Genomic DNA, 18,369 nt, shown 5'->3' on the forward strand with positions numbered 1-18,369 from the left:
AACGATTCCATGTGTGAATATACGTTTTTTTCAGTTATAGACTATTGAAGGCAAAGCTACAATCTTTGACATTAAAAATAAGGTTCTTAGAAAGCATTTGTAGCCACATAGAGGGTTCCACGTGGTGGTCCCAAAGGTCTTGTTTACATTTAGGATTTGAATTCTAGAATTCTGAATTTCTGGTTTAAAATTTAAAAGCTTTATACCAGAGCTCAGACTAGGATTAAATAAGTAAGTCACCCTCATCAGTCCCAAAACTTAAGGAGTCACCAAAAAACTCAGTAATCAGGATAAATAATATTTTAATGCAATCTTAAAATAATAATAATTGAATCAGCAAACTCTGGCTCATGAGCTGGCTGGCTGTCTTTATAAAGTTTTATTGGAACCAGGTGAATGAAAGATTTGGATCTGTATATAAAATTGTAATGTCATCTATATGTTATTTATCATGGATTTCTTTTGCATCGATTTTTAAATATTATATTAAAATATTATTTATCTTGAATATTAAGTTTTTGGTGCTCTCTTAAATTCTGCACCCCAGGAATTTCACTTGGGACACTCTGATACTAGTCCTGCAACACATCCTTTTGAACCAAACTATTTCTAATGTTGTTGGCCTGAAAATACTGTAGTTAGCTACAGTCGTTGAAATATTATAATTTGCTAAGTGAATTACAGAGATTATTTATTTCACTCAGACAGCACCTCCATCCAAATATTATGTTCCCATTTTACAGGTGAGCACCTAAATCTCCTTGGTTAAGATAATATAGCAAAGGCAAAGTCAGGATTCGGTTTTCTGCAGTATGATACGATGGCCCATGTTACTAATCACCACGAGTTTCTTCTGAGAGAAACTGCTTTCCATTGTTTATGGCATCATGTTTTGGTACACTTGGGGATAGTTTCACTCATTTGTTTACTAAATTAATAAAAATAATCGAACATAACTGGTAGACCCTTTTTGAAAAATCAAACATGGATGAATATCATCAAATATAGTCGTACAATATAAAGTGTTTATGTATATAATGTAATCTAATATCTTATGCTATTAAAATTTAAATTCTTTAAGAGATACATTTGCTAGGATCTACTCATCTGAAATTATCCTAATTTGAGCAATGCAAAGTTACTATGAGCAGAGTAACTTGATAGTTTAGACAAAAAAACTTGAAGGAACCTTTGCAAACAGGCTTAGATCTGCATAGTTATGGGGACCTTCCCCTTCTGTAGGGGAGAAGATATTTTTCCTCTACTACAACCTTCCTACTCAACAAGTTATCTAGCTTTAGTTTCAACCACAATAATGTCATGTCAGCCATAGCAGTACCTACAAGATATGGTCAACAACTTCACTCACACATCAACATGCTTTTCCCTAAAGCACAAGAACACAGCACTGCTGCTGGGCTTAGTGTGCCTCAGAGGTCTCTTCCAATGATAAAAAATTACTTTTATTCAGGCATTCAATTTCCTCCCTTTTTCTGCTTAGTTGATCAATTTTATCTTATTTTAATCACATCTCAATTACAGTTCTTCAGTTACTGTCATCCTGCTCACAGATCCTTTGAAAAACAGTTGCCTAGTCAAGCATTCCTGTGAAAGGGGCAGCTCCCCTTGGATGAGGTAACCCAGCCTCTAGGTGTGATTCTTTGAACCAGGGCAACCATGAAATTAAGGACAGTCAACACATGGAATAAGTAGTGATTTGTAAAGGGGCCTGACTCAAAATCATGGCAGAACCAACTAGTTTTTTTTTTTTTAGTCCTCATGAGGAATCGGATCTAAAAAATAACCTTGAGAATGAGAAATTGCACACTGAGGAATAAGTATAAAAGGGAGATAGATGTATGAGTGCATGTGGGGAGAGATCATGGCAATCTTAACAGGCCATATGTGAGCCTAAGTTATGTAGCAACAGACTTGCAGAAAACAGGAGAGATGTTTAGTGAGAATCTATGTAGCTTGTGAGAGAAATGGAACGGGACATAGCCTCTGTAGTTCCCTTTGTTCTTAACTGCCCCCTTATCCCAGCATCAAACCACACACATATTTAAATACGGATCTCCTTTAAATGAGGTAATTACTCATCGCATTTGGGGCATTAAAAAGCAGGTTTGCCAAATATTTAATACTAAAATGGAGAGGCTAAAATTATAAAAATAACATTCATTTTGACAAGGATAAACAATTTTTAAAGAAAATACAATTTTTAAGAAGGCATGGGTATAATCAAAAATTCTATAAAGAATCACTGCTAGGAGAGGCACTAGAAAAATAGTTAAGAGAAGGATCCTCAAACTAGATCTCTTGGGTCTGAACCCTTATTGCCACTACCAGCTGTTTCACTTGGGCAATTTGCTCCACATCTCTATGGCTCAATTTCTTCATCTACCTCACAGTGTTATTGTGAGGATTAAATAAATTGATAAGTGTAAAGTGTGAGCAATGAAGCTTTATTATTGAGCATCTATAATGTGTAAAAAGGAAGGCGATAAAGACTCTTATGTCATACTTCAAATGAACTTGAGGCCTATGCTATATAATTCCATGGCCTAATATAGAGTAAGATACTAATGACAGCACTTCCCTACCCTTTGTGTAGATTAAAGGTGGCTGCAAATTCTTTGTCACTCTTCCTGTTAGAGGTCAAAATTCTTGATGTTGATTAACAAAAAGAATATGGAAGAAGCGGTGCTGTATCAGTTCCAGGACTGCCTTTAAGAGGACAGGCATCTTCTGTTTCCTCCCTCATAAAATATTTTCTCTTGGGGCACTTCTTGGAACCCAGCCACAATGCTGTGGGAAATTCAAGTCACAAATAGAGGCCAGGTACTGTTGCTTTAGTCAGTTGCCCCAGCTGAGTGCCCAGGTGACAGGCAGTCAGTGATCCACCACATGGTGACTCATGCTGGATGATCTAAGACCTAGAAGATTCCTCTCTAAATAATGGAGGAATGGAGGCTTTCACCTGGGCTCCACAGAGGTCAAGAGAAGCCAATGCCACATCTGATCTTTGAAGTTCTTAATATATTAACTTATAAAGAAACACCAAGATGGAATTTCAAAATGTCTACTTCTAACCAACATTTAAAATGTAAGGTAGAGTATAATTATGTAACTTTCCAGATCACCATAAGATAAAGTAGTAATTCACAGTGAACTATGCAGACAGTATGGTTCAATAATGAGACTGAAGTTAACAGTTATATGACAAATGTCTTCTTCCTTTAGTTCTGCTGGTATGTCTACATGACATCAGGTCTACCTTTATCTGGAGTTTAGGACAAAAGTCAAAATGTGAAGTCATGCCACCTGCCTCCACTCCACTCCTTAATTTCACTCTTACTTTGTGTTGGTGATCTACATCTTTACATAGATGAAGTAATGAGACTTTTCTCCTCTGCTTCTAAATGGATTTATTAAGATGCTACCTTTTAATGGTCATCCTTCCTATCCCTTTAGATAAAAATTCATTGCATTAAAATTCTACTATGCTTACAGCCCAGAGATTGATTTAATTGATGGATCAGATTTGAAGGGGCACAGACGGACCACACTTCCTTATATTTCTATGGGATTTTTGCTTTGTTATAATATTTTTTACATTTTGTTCAAACATTTATCAGGGGTTCATATATTACTGAGTTTGGGGAAAGATCAAAGCCAATTAATTAATTTTAACTTTTGTGGGCAAAAGAAAACATTAGCAAAAATGAGAGCATTTATTTTTAACCAGACCGAATTCAGAGTGATTCAGAACATCCCGTAGTAGTTGTTGAAAACACCACCTCATATAATATAAATTATCCACCATGGCAAAAAGCACTCAATGCTCATGTCAGTAAGAGATCAAAATACTTAGGGAAAGTAAACAATCTTGCAAGTAGCACCTGATGAGTTTCTATTATCCCCTATTTCTTTTTGACTGTCAGGAAAAACAGTGGAGCAAAATCAGTCCTCTTAGCTCTTACAGTCCTAATCCTTTCCCTGCCACCTCACACAGAAGATGATGAAATCCTCCCTGACACCAGATAAAAAATGATAATGTGCTTTAGTGATAATGTGTGTAAGCCTCAAAAGGCAAAACCAAAGTGTTAATATTCTCTCTTAAAAGAATAAAACTATAAATCTCCCTTAACAGATACATTACCACTGGATTGCACCAGGTACTAGAGGAACTCAAAAACAGAGAACCAAAACAAGAAATTCCATTGAGACTAACACCAGCAAGGTTAGCAAACCTTGTCAACTAGTGTAACGCTAATGAAAACAATTTCAATGGCACCCCAGATTCACGGTTACTAAATATGGGGATTCTTTTTGTTTGCTTAAAAAATTGCATTTTTAATTCACTCATTTTTTTATGAAATAAATTTTGTAGTCATTCATCTTAATAATAACTTAATCAAGAACACAGCAACATATGTCAGAAGCAGAAAAAATGGTTTTAATTTTGACTCTGCCCTCAGAAGGTGAGGGCGAGCAAAGTTTGCCACCCCAAAATATACCTCTTTGAGATATTGATTATTTTAAGCTGGTTATTTTTACTGAAATAACCTTTTATCTTCTGAAAGAACTTTTTATCTTCCCCTTAACTACCTAAAAGGAATTTAGATAGAGGAATTGCTCCAGGAAAGGAAATATCATCATCGATAACCACTGTTCTTTTCTCCTGTTAATCTGTCTCATGTTAATTGACTGTTAGTCCAGCCAGAAGAAATAAAGGAGAAAAAGTAATTTTTACTCTCCTACACAAGCATGGATAAAGAGTCTGCATTCTGGATGAAGATAACCTATGCTCTCCCACTGGTTCTAGAATCCTGAACAAGATTTTGGCCTCTTGTTGCTATAATATTCTCTTCTATAAAATGGAGATAACAACAGAATCCAACTCATATGATGTTTATGAAGACTAAAACAAAACCAACTATCTTCATGCAGGGTTTCTTAATCAATGTATTACTGACATTTTAGACTGGACAGTTTTTGTTTGTTTGATGGGAGTGCCGTCTGCATTATAGGATGTTTAGCAGCATCCCTGGCTTTTACACACCAGATAGACACCTTTGGCTGTTCCCTGGGGTATAAAATCACCTTCGGTTGATAACTAATGCTTTAGTGCCTGACAAATATCAATTGCTGAATGCACCTACGTCTTCTCTTCAGTGGGCCTTCAGTTGTTCAAATGAAGAAAACCTCACTTCACTTTAAGAAAGTAAACACCATTGTGGGCTTAAGGCATGATGTTCAGTTTTGTAGAAGACTCCTGGAGTTTTTCACTTAGAATGTATTCCATGTAATTCTCCCTTGAATGCTATAATGAACTACTGAAGTGTGTGTGAAGTTTTGAAACATTTTAATTCAGCTTAATCAACTAAATGCCTTGACCACAAACATCCTTGTTCATCAAACTCATTTGGCCCAGGCTAAAATCAAGAAACTAATTAGGGACAAAGTACTGCCAGAATTCGAATGTGGCCAGTAAACTGCAATTCACTTGGTTTCAAGGGTATACTCTTCTGCAGATGGCAATTCCAAATATTTGACTGAGTCAAGCAACCTGTTGTGAATACTTCATCTCCTTATCTAAGCTAGAACACAGCTGCCAGATTGGACTGCAGCAGAAAGGTCATTAAAAGTGGGATATTTTAGTTCTAGAATTTTCTTGTCCCCTTGTCATTACATGTATTACCCAATAATCCATCTGATAAGAAAAACACATGAACTAATCAATTAGTATTATGTCCACTTCAAAGTAGAGATTACTGAGGCTCAATAAAATAACTTGGCCAATATCTTGGCATGACACCAGGCAAGCTGCAGAGTGAAAGCTCATACTGAGAACTGTCTGTCTACCCCAGGCTGCTTCCTACTGGCTGACTAGTGACACTGAAGGAACTGTCTAGCTGCAATTGCTTGTGACGGGTAGTCAACAAAGATGAAATTTAATTAAGAATGATTTCATACCTCGTGGAATGTAAAATGATGACCAGTGTTTGAATTTTATTTCTCAGTTCCATATATGTGGAGTTCTTTTCCTAACCAGGACTGACTGCTTTTATTCTTTGAGGAAGAATAGCACAGGAAACAAAATAGTTACTCCTTAATAGGTTATACTCTTCTTATGTCTTTGCATAAGATTAAAAGGTCCCTTGTATAATGGAAGTGAATCTACAAATGTTGGGTATATTAGTCATGAAGAAATAAGAAAAAATAATAATATATTTTAAAAAGATTCTGTACTGCTTCTTTCTTCAAAAACATTTCATCGAAACTCTTGTTTCCAAACCACATCAGAGACAACTTATCCTGTAAAGTCTTATAATTGGTTATCGTAAATTACCCAGGCTGGTCAACACAATTATATCCCATCCCTGGAACATAATCTAGGTATACAGATTTAAGAAGAAAAATATTTTGATATTAATAACATAGCAATTTGAAGTCAATTGCTATGTTTCTAAAGATCCTCATCAGACCTGTTGTCAGTTGCACAGAATTGAAAATTTGCCTTTCTTGAAATGAATTTTACTTTTTCCTCTAGCAGTCAAATCCTCAGCACCCTGGTGAGAAAAAAGTTACTTTCGACAGGGCCACATTGCTGGCATTTCTTATTACAGCACCAGATTCAACTATATTATTTTCACAGTGTACTCAATTGTGCATAGGTGTGCTCATACCTTTTACTAGGAAATTTGTTTTTATAAAATAAGTTACAGAGCTATAAAATTACCAAAACAATCCAAAGTACTTTTTTTCCCCACTTGGAGAAGTTAACTGGAAAGGGGGAAAGTTATTTTGTTTTTTTTTTTTCTTTTTTTTGCTAACATTGCACTGAACATTTCAAAAACACTGTTGCCCTTTCACTGAAAAGCTAACATTTTCTACCAGATTTCTGCTTTTTATATTTGTAGGGCCTTGGTAAGCTAAACTTTAACTTGAGATTTAAGGCCGTATAAATATTTACCATGGACAGAGAATTTAAAAAGAAATCTTAGTTATTTGGGGCATCAAAAAGATCTGTGCGGTGTAATAAGAATACTGGACTTAAATTCAGGGGAAATTGTGTGATTGTCTTTGCTCTATCACTATTTGGCTGCGCAACCTTCAGCAGGTGCAATATGCCTTTCTGGACATCAATTTCTTCACCTTGCTTTACTAAGCAAGGAAATTGGATCAAATGATTTCTAATATTTCCCAAATGTATAATAATATGTGATGGTAATAGAAGTTTTAAAATAAATAGGAGATATTTGTTACTGATGAAAAAACCGGTCATGATTCAAAACACTATCTTAAATATGGCTTGAAACAAAAGTTTATTTTAGGGTTTGATAAAAATAAATTTCAAAATATACTACACCATTTCTTCAACTCCTAAGTTAGAAAATTAAGTGTTGAATGCTTTAAGACAAACAAAAAAATGAGAAAAAAATGTCTTCAACTTCAAAGTTAACATTCTTAATTTAGGTTGTGAAGAATTTGATTTTAAAAGAAAAAATGGCTTCAAACTACATGTTCAACACTAAATAAATGTTCATTATTAATAATAAAATATTTCAGTAGTATCCCTTTTAGAAATCCAAAGTATTTTAGATAAGTACAAAATATAATTTTGTACCATTAGAAGATGGTAGAGGAGAAAGAAAATACCTCCATGTGTAGAAATAAAAATACAATTTAATATAATTAAAAAAATTAAAATCCTAAGGGAATTAGTAAAATACATAAAATAAATTTGTTTCCTATTATGTACCTTAAGTAAACAGAAACTTGAAAGCTGGCCTTTCAAATATTTATCATGTCAAATTTCAATCTAGCAATCAGTTCAGATGTCAAATTTAGCTGAGTGAGGTGGGTAAACTACAATAAGGGTGTGTCATCATATTGGCAGAGCACAGGTAGTGACTATCCTGGCTAGGATTGTTTCTGCAAGGGAGATTTCATGTCTGGGACACGTGTAATGGAGTGGAAGAAGCTTCATAGCCAGAGAAGCAAGAAGCTTCATAGCCAGAGAAGCTGCATAGATTGCAAGGCTGAGTGCAAAATAAAAATGCAGGACCCTTAGTTGAAAAAAATTTATAAATGTTAATATGGTTACAGCAGACCATTAAACACTTCTGAGCACATGGCCCCGTATGATAACACAGGTCACAAACCATGAAGCTGGTCCTGCAGATAGTTCAAACCCCTGCTTAGATACCAATGGGCTCTGCATGAGACCTTATGCCAGTCAACTGACTGCTCTTGAATTCTTCATTTGTAAAATGGTTAAAACCATAAAAGTGCCCTTATAGTATAGGCCTATTGTAAAAATCATATTAACCAATACAAACTATGTGGCAGGTAAATAGCACATACTCAAAGAATAATAGCTATTTTCATTAGCTTGAAGAGTGGGTGGTTTCCAACAGCAATTCTCTTTATAATCACAACATTTTTTTTTTTCTTTCTGATAAGTCTTAGGAGAGGCATAGGTAAGCAATGACAGCAAGAACATTCCAAAGCAGGAGCACTGCAGCGCTATCTCTCCAGGTGCTGACTAACCAAGCTTTTATCTCCAACAGAGATTTGAATGTTTTCCTTTTGTGTTTCTTACTGTATTTCCTTCAGATGATTTACTGTAAGAATACAAGAGTGCTATAGGAACAGTTACTCTAAAAAAATATGGGTCTTTGATTTTCAAAAATGGTAAGTAGCTTTTTCCTAGAACAAGAGGATTGTAAACAATATTTTGTTGCTCTCAGTTCACCATGAGATTTGAAAGCTTGAAACATTTGAATAATAAAACAAGGAGAAACATTCTATTGGAAAAGGACATCTAATTTGCATGCAACGTATACCATATAATTTTCAAGAATGTAGGGCTTCTATATTTCTCTGTAATAGTAAATTTAACTTTTGTTACCAGCAGGAATGCTCTTTTATGCTCTGATTTAAACCAATGAGAAAATCAACTCATGACTTTTTCCATTCTTCGAGGTGAAGTTTTCTGAATGTGTTAAAGTTCAATGCAACCTCTTTTGTACATATCCACTTGAAAGGCATATAGTAGTAGAACAGCAGAAAGGAATGTGAGGGGAAAACAAAGAAAATAAAAAGAAAATCCCCTAAGGTTTCTTTTAACTCTCTAGACCTTTTCAGTTCAAGACATATTAGCTAGAAAAGAAACATAGTCAAAAAAGGGGCCTTTCTGAGTTTAAACTATCAGGTAATTATTTCAAGGTCTGAATGGCTGAAAACATCATGGTGACACTTAGATTGATGTCTCGTTTTAAGTATTGGTTTGTTTGGGACCAATTTCATGAACACTGGTTTAGATTAAAACCCAAGGCCAATGCAAGAGTCTACTAAGAGGCTCAATTCTGAGGGTGATCAAGGTTTAAGATAATGAGGTTATTCACATCTATCTTTTATTCACCTGACCCAGGAAGTCTAAGAACACATCTGGTTCATCTCAGGAATAAAATAGACTATGATGGGTATGTACCATTCATTTAAACTGGTTGGCCAAAAATATTGTTTATGTGTTTACATTTTAAAAACAGATAAAAAAGCTACTATTCAATATCTTACTACATGCATTGTCAACCATTTTTAACAGATTGTGGGCTCTGTTGTCTACTTTTCCTTGTCTTTATTGTTATGAGGACTGAATGTATTAAATAGAAAGAAATACACTGTGTGGATGTTGTAATACCCCAGTCATCTTCAAATATGATGGTGAAATCTAGAGTATTTACTTTTCTGTCAGAGCAGCATTACTTTTTTTCCCAGATAACACATAATGTATTGCATTACCCAGTCAAAGCCTCAAGGCATTCATTTTAAGCAAAATGCTTATTTTAAGTAAACAGTAAATCCTCAAAAAATAATTGCTATTATCATTAGCTTGAAGGGAGGGTGACTCCCAATAGGAATTCTCTTTATAAATCATACTTTTTATCTTCTGATAGGTATTAGGAAAGAGATGAATAAGGTAAGCAAGACATTCCAGAGCAAAAGCATTTCAGCACCATCCTACCCAGGTGCTGACTAACCAAACTTTTATCTCCAACACAAAGACTTGAATATTTTTTTGTGGTTCTTACTACATTTATTTACTTTAAGCAAGGAATCCATTCCTATGTTTTTATTAATAACTTTAATATGAACTAATAAAAACATCCATTAGAATATCTTCATAAAAAGCCTTTCCAACATTAACAATAAAGTTTAAGAGATAATCCTTTATTTAGGGTATGTATTTTTAAACAGTATTATGCTCTTTTGTTTCATTTGTTTGCTATATTTTGTTTTTGTTTCACAAAAGTAAATCATACGGAGCTCATGAAAAGAGTGTTGTTTTAATTCACTATATTAGCATCTTCACCATTATTCAACAGCTAATTCATGTGTAACTGTCATCATTTTAAGAGTTTTGGGGGATTCTAGAGAAATAAGAGTTACAATTCCCACCCTCAAAAAAAGTCTAAATGAAAAGTAGGAATGAAGTAGGAATAAATGAAGATGTTGCTCTGAGTGGAAGTTGGTAAGACAAAAAGTAATGGCAAGAAAAGATCAATAATAGCCTGGAAGGAGAAGACCCAGTGAAGCATGGGGGATTAACAAGGCAAAAATCACAGTTGGGTGAGAGTGAGCAAGTAGGTGGGTGAGGTTTAATTGGTAAAGATTTTAGAGGTGGACGACTTTGAATAATAATCAGATTTGGAATACGGCCTTATAAAAACATTTTACAAACAAGGAAGCTGAGGGCCAGAAAGTGAGATGGAGCCAGGACTGAAGAACAGACCTCTCAAATCTCAGTCTATCACACCACGATGCCCAAATCCCTCAGCCATCGTTATATGCACCAGTAAGTCCCGGGCTCTTCTGGGAATGATTTATTTTTGTGTCCTACGAAATAAGTAAAATTTTCAAGTTTATTCTTTTACCAGCTATGTACTTTTACACTTAACATACTAATGTATATTTAGAATGTTAGAATGAAAGAGCTCGTTCTAAATTCAGATTGCTCTGTCAGGTAGCCTCTGCAACCTCTGAAATTGTTTCTCATTTTTTTTTCTTTATTCTTTGAAGGATGACAAAAGAAAAAGAAAAATAATTTTCAAAGAGAATTTATTTAATGGTTATATTGATGCCTTGATCAAAAAAAAAAATGAAGTTTTTCAGGGGGTGCTTTTTTCTTTTTGTTGATGTATTTCATTTATAAGTGATCACTCTTTTAACCTTTCCTGCTCTTTGCTTAATCAATATAGGATGAAGATTAGGATTAGAGAGGCGAGTAAATATAAGAAAAGATAAGCAATCTTTTAGAAAGTGAATGCGTTCAAGACAATTTACTGAATTGCACTCTCATTCAATAAAACAGAGGTGGAAATCAAAGTCAAATTCACCAGCATGTAGTATGTAGAAAGATCGTGTTAAGTCAAGGCAAACTGCAGAAGCCTGTGAAGTCTAAAAAGCAAGGGATTAGCCTACGAGAATGAATAAATACCTGAGCAGGCCAGGAGTAGTACAGCAGAGTGGCTAAAACCTTGGATTCTAGAGCTGCCTGATTTCCTGCATTCAAATCTCAGCTCCAAGGGCTGGAGTGGCTAAAAGGATAAGAAAACAAGACCCCTACATATGAAAAGGAAGGCAATGGAAAAAAGATATTGCTATGATGAACCTAGAAGTATTTAAGTCAGACAGAGAAAGATAAACACTATACGATTTCACTTATATGAGGAATTTAAGGAATAAAAAGAACTAATCAAAAACAGACTTACAAATATAGTGGACAATTTGGTGATGGACAGAGGGGAGGGGGTTTGGGGGCTAGAAGAATGGGGTGAAAGATTAAAGAAGTACAAATTAGTAGTTGACGGATGGTCACGGGGATGGGAAACATGGCATGAGGAATGCAATTAGCACTAATACATTGGCTAGGTGGAGGGGAGGGGAGGGAGGGGGCAATTGAGGGGATCATTTTACTAACTATATAGATATATAACCAATGTATACTTGAAACTAATAAAAATTTCTTTAAAAATTCAGTTCCTAGAGTTCTGCTGTGCTCTTGATCAAGGTACTTAACCTCTGTGTACCTGTTTTTCTCAACTATAAAGTGGGATAATAATAGTACCTACTCCATAAGTTTCTTGTGAGAATTAAATGTGGTAATTTTATATGCTATATAAAATGCTTAGCACAGTGCCTGACACATAGTTAAGTGTGATAGAGTTTTCTGCCTTCTTCTTCTCTTCCTTCTCCTGTTTCCCTTTTTATCCTGTTCTCCTTTTCTTTCTCCTCCTACTCCACTTTCTCATCCTCCTCCTCATTTTGTTTCTGCCATTTACTATTTGCCTGACCTTGGAGAAGCTGATGAACTTCTTAGCTTCGCAGTTTCCACATCTGTAAATGCAGAGTAATAATGCTGTAGTGGAATCAAGTTGTCTCCTTAGCATCCACTCTGTCCTTTCTAACAAGACCCTATGGCCATGGGACAAAGGGATGTAAACTCAAATCATTAGCTCCAAGGATAGATAGATCTTTATTGGTGAGCAAATCATTGAAAGCCTATCTGCTTTGCCAGTGAATAGGTCTAGAAACATATTTCTTTGGAGAGGGGTTTTGGTCAGGTGTAATCACATGACCCAAATTTATCTAAACATACTACAGAGAAGGACTAATATTCTATGCTAGATTCTAATGCTTAGCCATTGGTTAAGACCAATAAAGAGGTTCTCTAGATCATGTGATAGCCAACTTTTGGTTAAATCAGAAGGCAAAGATGACACATGGTAAAGTACATAGTTGAAAACAGAGCATAGACAATGGAACCAGAGCCTTGATCTCCCTTTGCTGGTAAACCACATGGCCACTGAACTTTTTTTTACAGCTTTACTGAAGTATAATTGACAAAACTATAATATATTTAAAGTGTACAACATGATGATGATTATATATAAACATTATGAAGGATTAGCATCATTGAGTTAACATTTAACATATCCATTACATCACAGATTTACTTTTTTATGTATATGAGATAATAGTGACGCTCTCCTCTCTTAGCAAATTTATATTATAGAATGCTATAGTTACCACATGATATATTAGATCCTCAGACCTTATTCATCTGATAATTCATTGTTAGTGTATAGAAACACAACTGATTTTTATGTATTAATTTTGTAACCTGCAACTTTACTGAATTTGTTGATTAGTTCTAACAGTGTTTTGGTGAAGTCTTTAGAGTATTCTGCATATGATATCATGTCATCTGCAAACAAAGACAACTTTATTTTTTCCTTTTCAAGTCTTATTTCTTTGTCTTGTATTTCTTTATCTTGCTTTATTGTTCTGGCTAGGACTTCCAGTACTATACTGAATAAAAGTGGTGAGGGTGGGCATCCTTATCTTGTTGCCAAACTTAGAGGAAAACCTTTTAGCTTTTAACTGTTAAGTATGATGTTAGCTGTGGGCTTGTAATATATTGTTTTGTTATGTTGACACATTGCTGAGATTTTTAACATGAAAACATGTTGAATTTTGTCAAATGCTCTTCTGTATCTACTGTAATAATCATTAATTTTTATCTTTCATTTTGTTAAATCAGTGTATCACATTTATTGATTTATATATATTGAACCATCTTTACAACCCAGGATAAATTTCACTTGATCATGTTGTATGATCCTTTTAATGTACTGTTGAATTTGGTTTGCTAATATTTTTCTTGAGGACTTTTGCACATATGTGCATCAGGGATATTGGCCTATAATTTTCTTTGTGTGTGTGTGTCCTTGTCTGGCATTGTTATTAGGGTAATGCTGACTTCATAAAGTGACTTTGAAACATTCCCTATTCTTCTATTTTTTGGAAGTGTTTGAGAAGGATTGGTATTCTTTTTTAAATGTTTGGTAGAATTCACCAGTGAAGCCATCTAATCTGGGAGTTTTCTATGTTGAAAGGTTTTTGATTACTGATTCAATCTCCTTACTAGCAATTGGTATGTTCAGATTTTCTATGTCTTCATGATTTAGTCTTGGTAGGTTATACATTTCTAGGAATTTCTCCTTTTGTTCTAGGTTTATTGGGATGTTATTATTCATAGTAGCTTCTTTATTATTTTTAGTAGCCACTGAACTTTTAAATTGGTGATAGAATTCATTTCCTTGTCATTCTAACCCCTTTAAATAGACACTTTGACACTTGCTACCAAAAGTATATTAATTGATACAAATGCTACCTCACAGTATGGTTTAAGATTGGAATGAGATGTATATAAATAGTCCTTAGCAGAAGGTAGATCATATGTTAAGCATGAATAAAATAGAAGTTTATTTTTATTCTGATAACAGTCCCACAGGACTTAACATAAAATGGCATTCTCATTCTCTATAACATCAACAAAGTAAAGGCAGCAGCCCCTTAGACTTTCTGACTTTGTTTAATCACATGAGGCTTAATCACTGGAGCTATGTCCTCAACATTCTCTAGCAGATGTCATATAGGTACTACTTGAAAAAAATGATATTTTCTTTTCATTGCCCTCATATTTTCTTACCTAATCTTTAAGAATTGCTTCTATTCTAAGAAATTAAACCATTTCAAGTTGTTCTTTTCCTACAACTTTCATAATTTTTTAACCCTGGAATATTTTTATTAAACTCATCAAGTCTTTCCTGAGTCAATCCCATCTTTGTTGAGGTCATGTCAAGAAAACAAAGATGTTTCAAATCTAATCACCCATTCTGACCTCAAAAGCATTAAAGAAACCTATGTAAAAAAATTGAGGGAAACAACAACAACAAAACACATACTTGATTATATTTTTGGTAGTCTATTTTCAACCCTGACCATATACTTTATTTCTTAATGTCTAGTTTCCTTCTAGAAAAGGAGGTACAGTAAGTCAATTCCAAAGTTCATGACAAGATAATATAGTCTTTAATAATCAGCAATATTGTATAATAGAACTTACATGTAATGCAATTATAAGCAATTAAGCAAAAAAAAAATAGATATCGTTCTTGTTTAGAGTGACTTATAAATATAAATCTGAGCTGGGAAAATAAAAGTGAGTTCTGAAGCCAAATTATTTTAACTTTCCTATGGCACATGTGATGTTCTTTTTAAGGTTTCTGTTTACATATTTTTAGTGACGTTCCATTTTAGTGACTAAGAAATAAGAAGCTTGACTTATTAAATTTAAGTAGAAAAATTTTCATTGGCTCAAGTTCAAAGACTACGATCAAGAAGAGAGAAACTCACAACTTAGACCTAGTCTTCTTCAAGTTTTGTGACTCAGTTCTACACTGGGATCTAGTAATATTCATTTAGCAACTTAGTTTTTCATGTCCAGGTTGTGAATCACTCAGTCACTGCACCAACAAAAACAACCATAACAGCTGATCTTAACAGCCTCATGAGGGGCACTCACTGAATTTTATGTGTGTATTTGCTTACTCACTCACTAACACATTTGTTCTATATTTCTTCTAGCAAACACTTTTATTAATATACTCTTTATATACTGTTTAAGGTGCCTGTCTAGTTACTGAGGATACAGTGGTGAACGGAACAAACAAAAAAATGTGTGTGTGTGTGTGTGTGTGTGTGTGTGTGTGTGTATGTTTTTAATGAAGCTTATATTTAATGGGGGCAGTGGTGTACTGGAAACCAACCTGAAAAAAAAAAGTCCCTAATTTGTAACATTTGCCAATTCCTATGATACAACTATTCCCACTATGGCCAATTTAACAACCAGCTTGCAAAATTCCTGAATATTTAGCAGTCTGCTCTTGCAAACAATTGTGAGCAGGCTCCAGCATACTACTGGTGAGGGAATAGGAAAATAAGTAGGTAAAATATATAGTCTGTAAATAGGGATAAGTGCCATGAAGAAAAATAAAGCAGGGAAAGAGGTTATGGAATATTTGTGGTTGGAGAGAAGGGGCATGGAATTATAAATAGCCCAGACAGAGAAGCCTTCACTGAGAAGGTAGTCTGATCACAAACTTGATAGTGTAGAGAGAATGGCTCAGGCAATGAAAATGACACAGCTTCTCTGTGATTTAAAAGCACATCAATGAGTATTTTAGTCTTGGTTCATACAAAAGGTCCCTCAGTCTATTCATTGTAGCCTGGTATGCTGTCTTGTGCTCTTCATAGGTAGACTCTATGCACAAATAAATTAGAACTTCATAGGCTGAAAAATTCGCTGTCTCTCCCAAAATCTTATTCCTGGTCTTACAGGTTAGTCTGAATAGCTTCGCTCTCTCAATTCTTCAGCTAAATCTGTCGCATGAACAGAAGAATATGAAATTTATTTGAGAGTTAACACAAGCAGGCAGACAGCCTCTCATGTAAAATGTGATGGGTTTCAAAACTGGCTCTTCATGTATATGTCACAAAAATGATAAAAATGTTCATCAACAGAATGTACTTGATAAAATATATAGATGCAATGAAATTACTCAGAAGGACTGTAAAACAATGATATAAATCTAATTGTAATGAATTAAGAAGATGTAATTTTATTAATGATACCAGCCACAAAATGACATCTCCTAAGTGTGTGTCTCTAGTTATACCTTAGTTTCCTCATCTATAATGGGACTAATAATGAAAACTTATAACTTATAGCTGACTGTGAGATTTAAATAAATTAATATATATAAAAGTTATTACATCAATGAATGTTAACTACATATAGTAAATATAATCAGATAATAAATAAAATACATGTAATATGTGTTAGCTATTCTCTTCCTCTTCATTATTATTATTATTACTGTTATTGTTATTAGTTTTGGTCAGACACTAGAAGGTATGTCTTCTTATTGTCTCTAATATTCAAGAAAATTGAGCAAGAGAAAGTTTTACTAGGTGCTTTACATCACAGAAAGAGCAAGAGTTGGGGTGGATATTCACAACCAGTCAAGCTCTCAAAATCTATGCTATAAAACAAAAATACATTTATAGCAATACAAACCCTACTGGGCTCCCAGGTCCATGAACGCAGAAACTATGTGACTTACTACTGTATAGAAAGAGCTCAATATATTGAATGAATATAGAGAGAAAACCACAGTCAGCACTATTTACTAAGTGCTTATTTATGGCTTAATAAAAATCATAAATGTTGAATATGAATTATTTCACATAATCCCCCTCATGAGGAAGATACATAATATCTCATACATAATATCCCATTTTATGTATGAGAAAATTGAGTTGAAGAGAATTTAAATAAATTACCCTGAGTCATACAGATCATAAAGTACCAGTGCCAGGACTTAAACTCCAGTCTATTGCACTCTGGATCCCAAGCTCTTCATTGCTGTGCTTTTTCCAACTGCATTGCTCAGCTGGTAACCCCAAAGATGATGAGAAACAAAGACACACTGTTTTCATTAGACCCCAGGATATGTGAATGAAGTTGGAGGTTTCATACAAATGTACAACTGTCTCCTCCTCTATTAATTACAACACGGGAATGAGAAAAAAATACAGAGCTCAGAGGAGACCTGAAGACTAGCTCTCAAAGTTCTGAAAAAGCCAGTTTGCTTTGGTCTACAGACCTCTCATATGACTTGAGGGTAGGCTAGTGCCATGGTAAAGCTGCACATCGCCATAAAATCAATCTCTGCCATTTTCAACCTGTATTGTATATGAATCATGCATTTTAAGACTGGAGAACATGAAATAACAGCTTCAAAAACTCCCCTCGGCATAAAAATAGAAGCTTAGTGCTATTGGTATGGACTTCCTCACTGTTTCAACGTGATCATTTTCAGTCTTTTGAGAAAGCTCATAGACTTTTATCAGCAGCATTTTAGATGTTCTACCATTCCTTGTGATCCTCCCAACTCTCACTTCTTACAGAGCAGAAGAAAGCATGTCTGTGGTCTGGAGGCTGTCTAAAGCAAACGGAGCATCTCTTATAATGAGACGTCCTAGTGAGAAATGTACTCTGCTTCTCGATGTTCTGCTGTACCCAGTGATGTAAGTTATCAATGTAAGGTAATTTGGATTTTAATTAGCGAGTAGACCAGAGCAAAGATTATGACCACTTTTTTCAATCTTCAGAGGCCAAGATCTCAATCACTGAGCTGGTGGAGGCAAATTCAAATGCAGGAAGGTAACGGAAATGAGTGGAGCTGACAAGGTGTAAGCAACAGGAGAAGAAGAAGAGGCAACGCTTGTGTAACACGTGGTCTTTTTTTAGCACCTCTTCTAATGAAAGTAGTTGCTGCTCTGTTCTAGCTGATGGCTGTCATAAAGCAAAGCATCCTGGCTTTACTTCATTTTTCAATTCTTTTTTAAGGAAGTCACAAATCAGGATTTTATGTGAAACCTCCAAAT

The 18,369-nt window shown here is 34.7% G+C and overlaps 1 protein-coding gene across 2 annotated transcripts in view; it reads right to left on the reverse strand.

Moving 5' to 3' along the window:
• The window catches only part of PRKG1 (protein kinase cGMP-dependent 1), a 1,094,018-nt gene that overhangs the window by 750,102 nt on the left and 325,547 nt on the right, over positions 1–18,369 (reverse strand). The window lies entirely within an intron of this gene.

This window comes from Rousettus aegyptiacus, unplaced genomic scaffold (genome assembly GCF_014176215.1).
Source record: "Rousettus aegyptiacus isolate mRouAeg1 unplaced genomic scaffold, mRouAeg1.p scaffold_m13_p_6, whole genome shotgun sequence".
Lineage (NCBI taxonomy): Eukaryota > Metazoa > Chordata > Mammalia > Chiroptera > Pteropodidae > Rousettus > Rousettus aegyptiacus.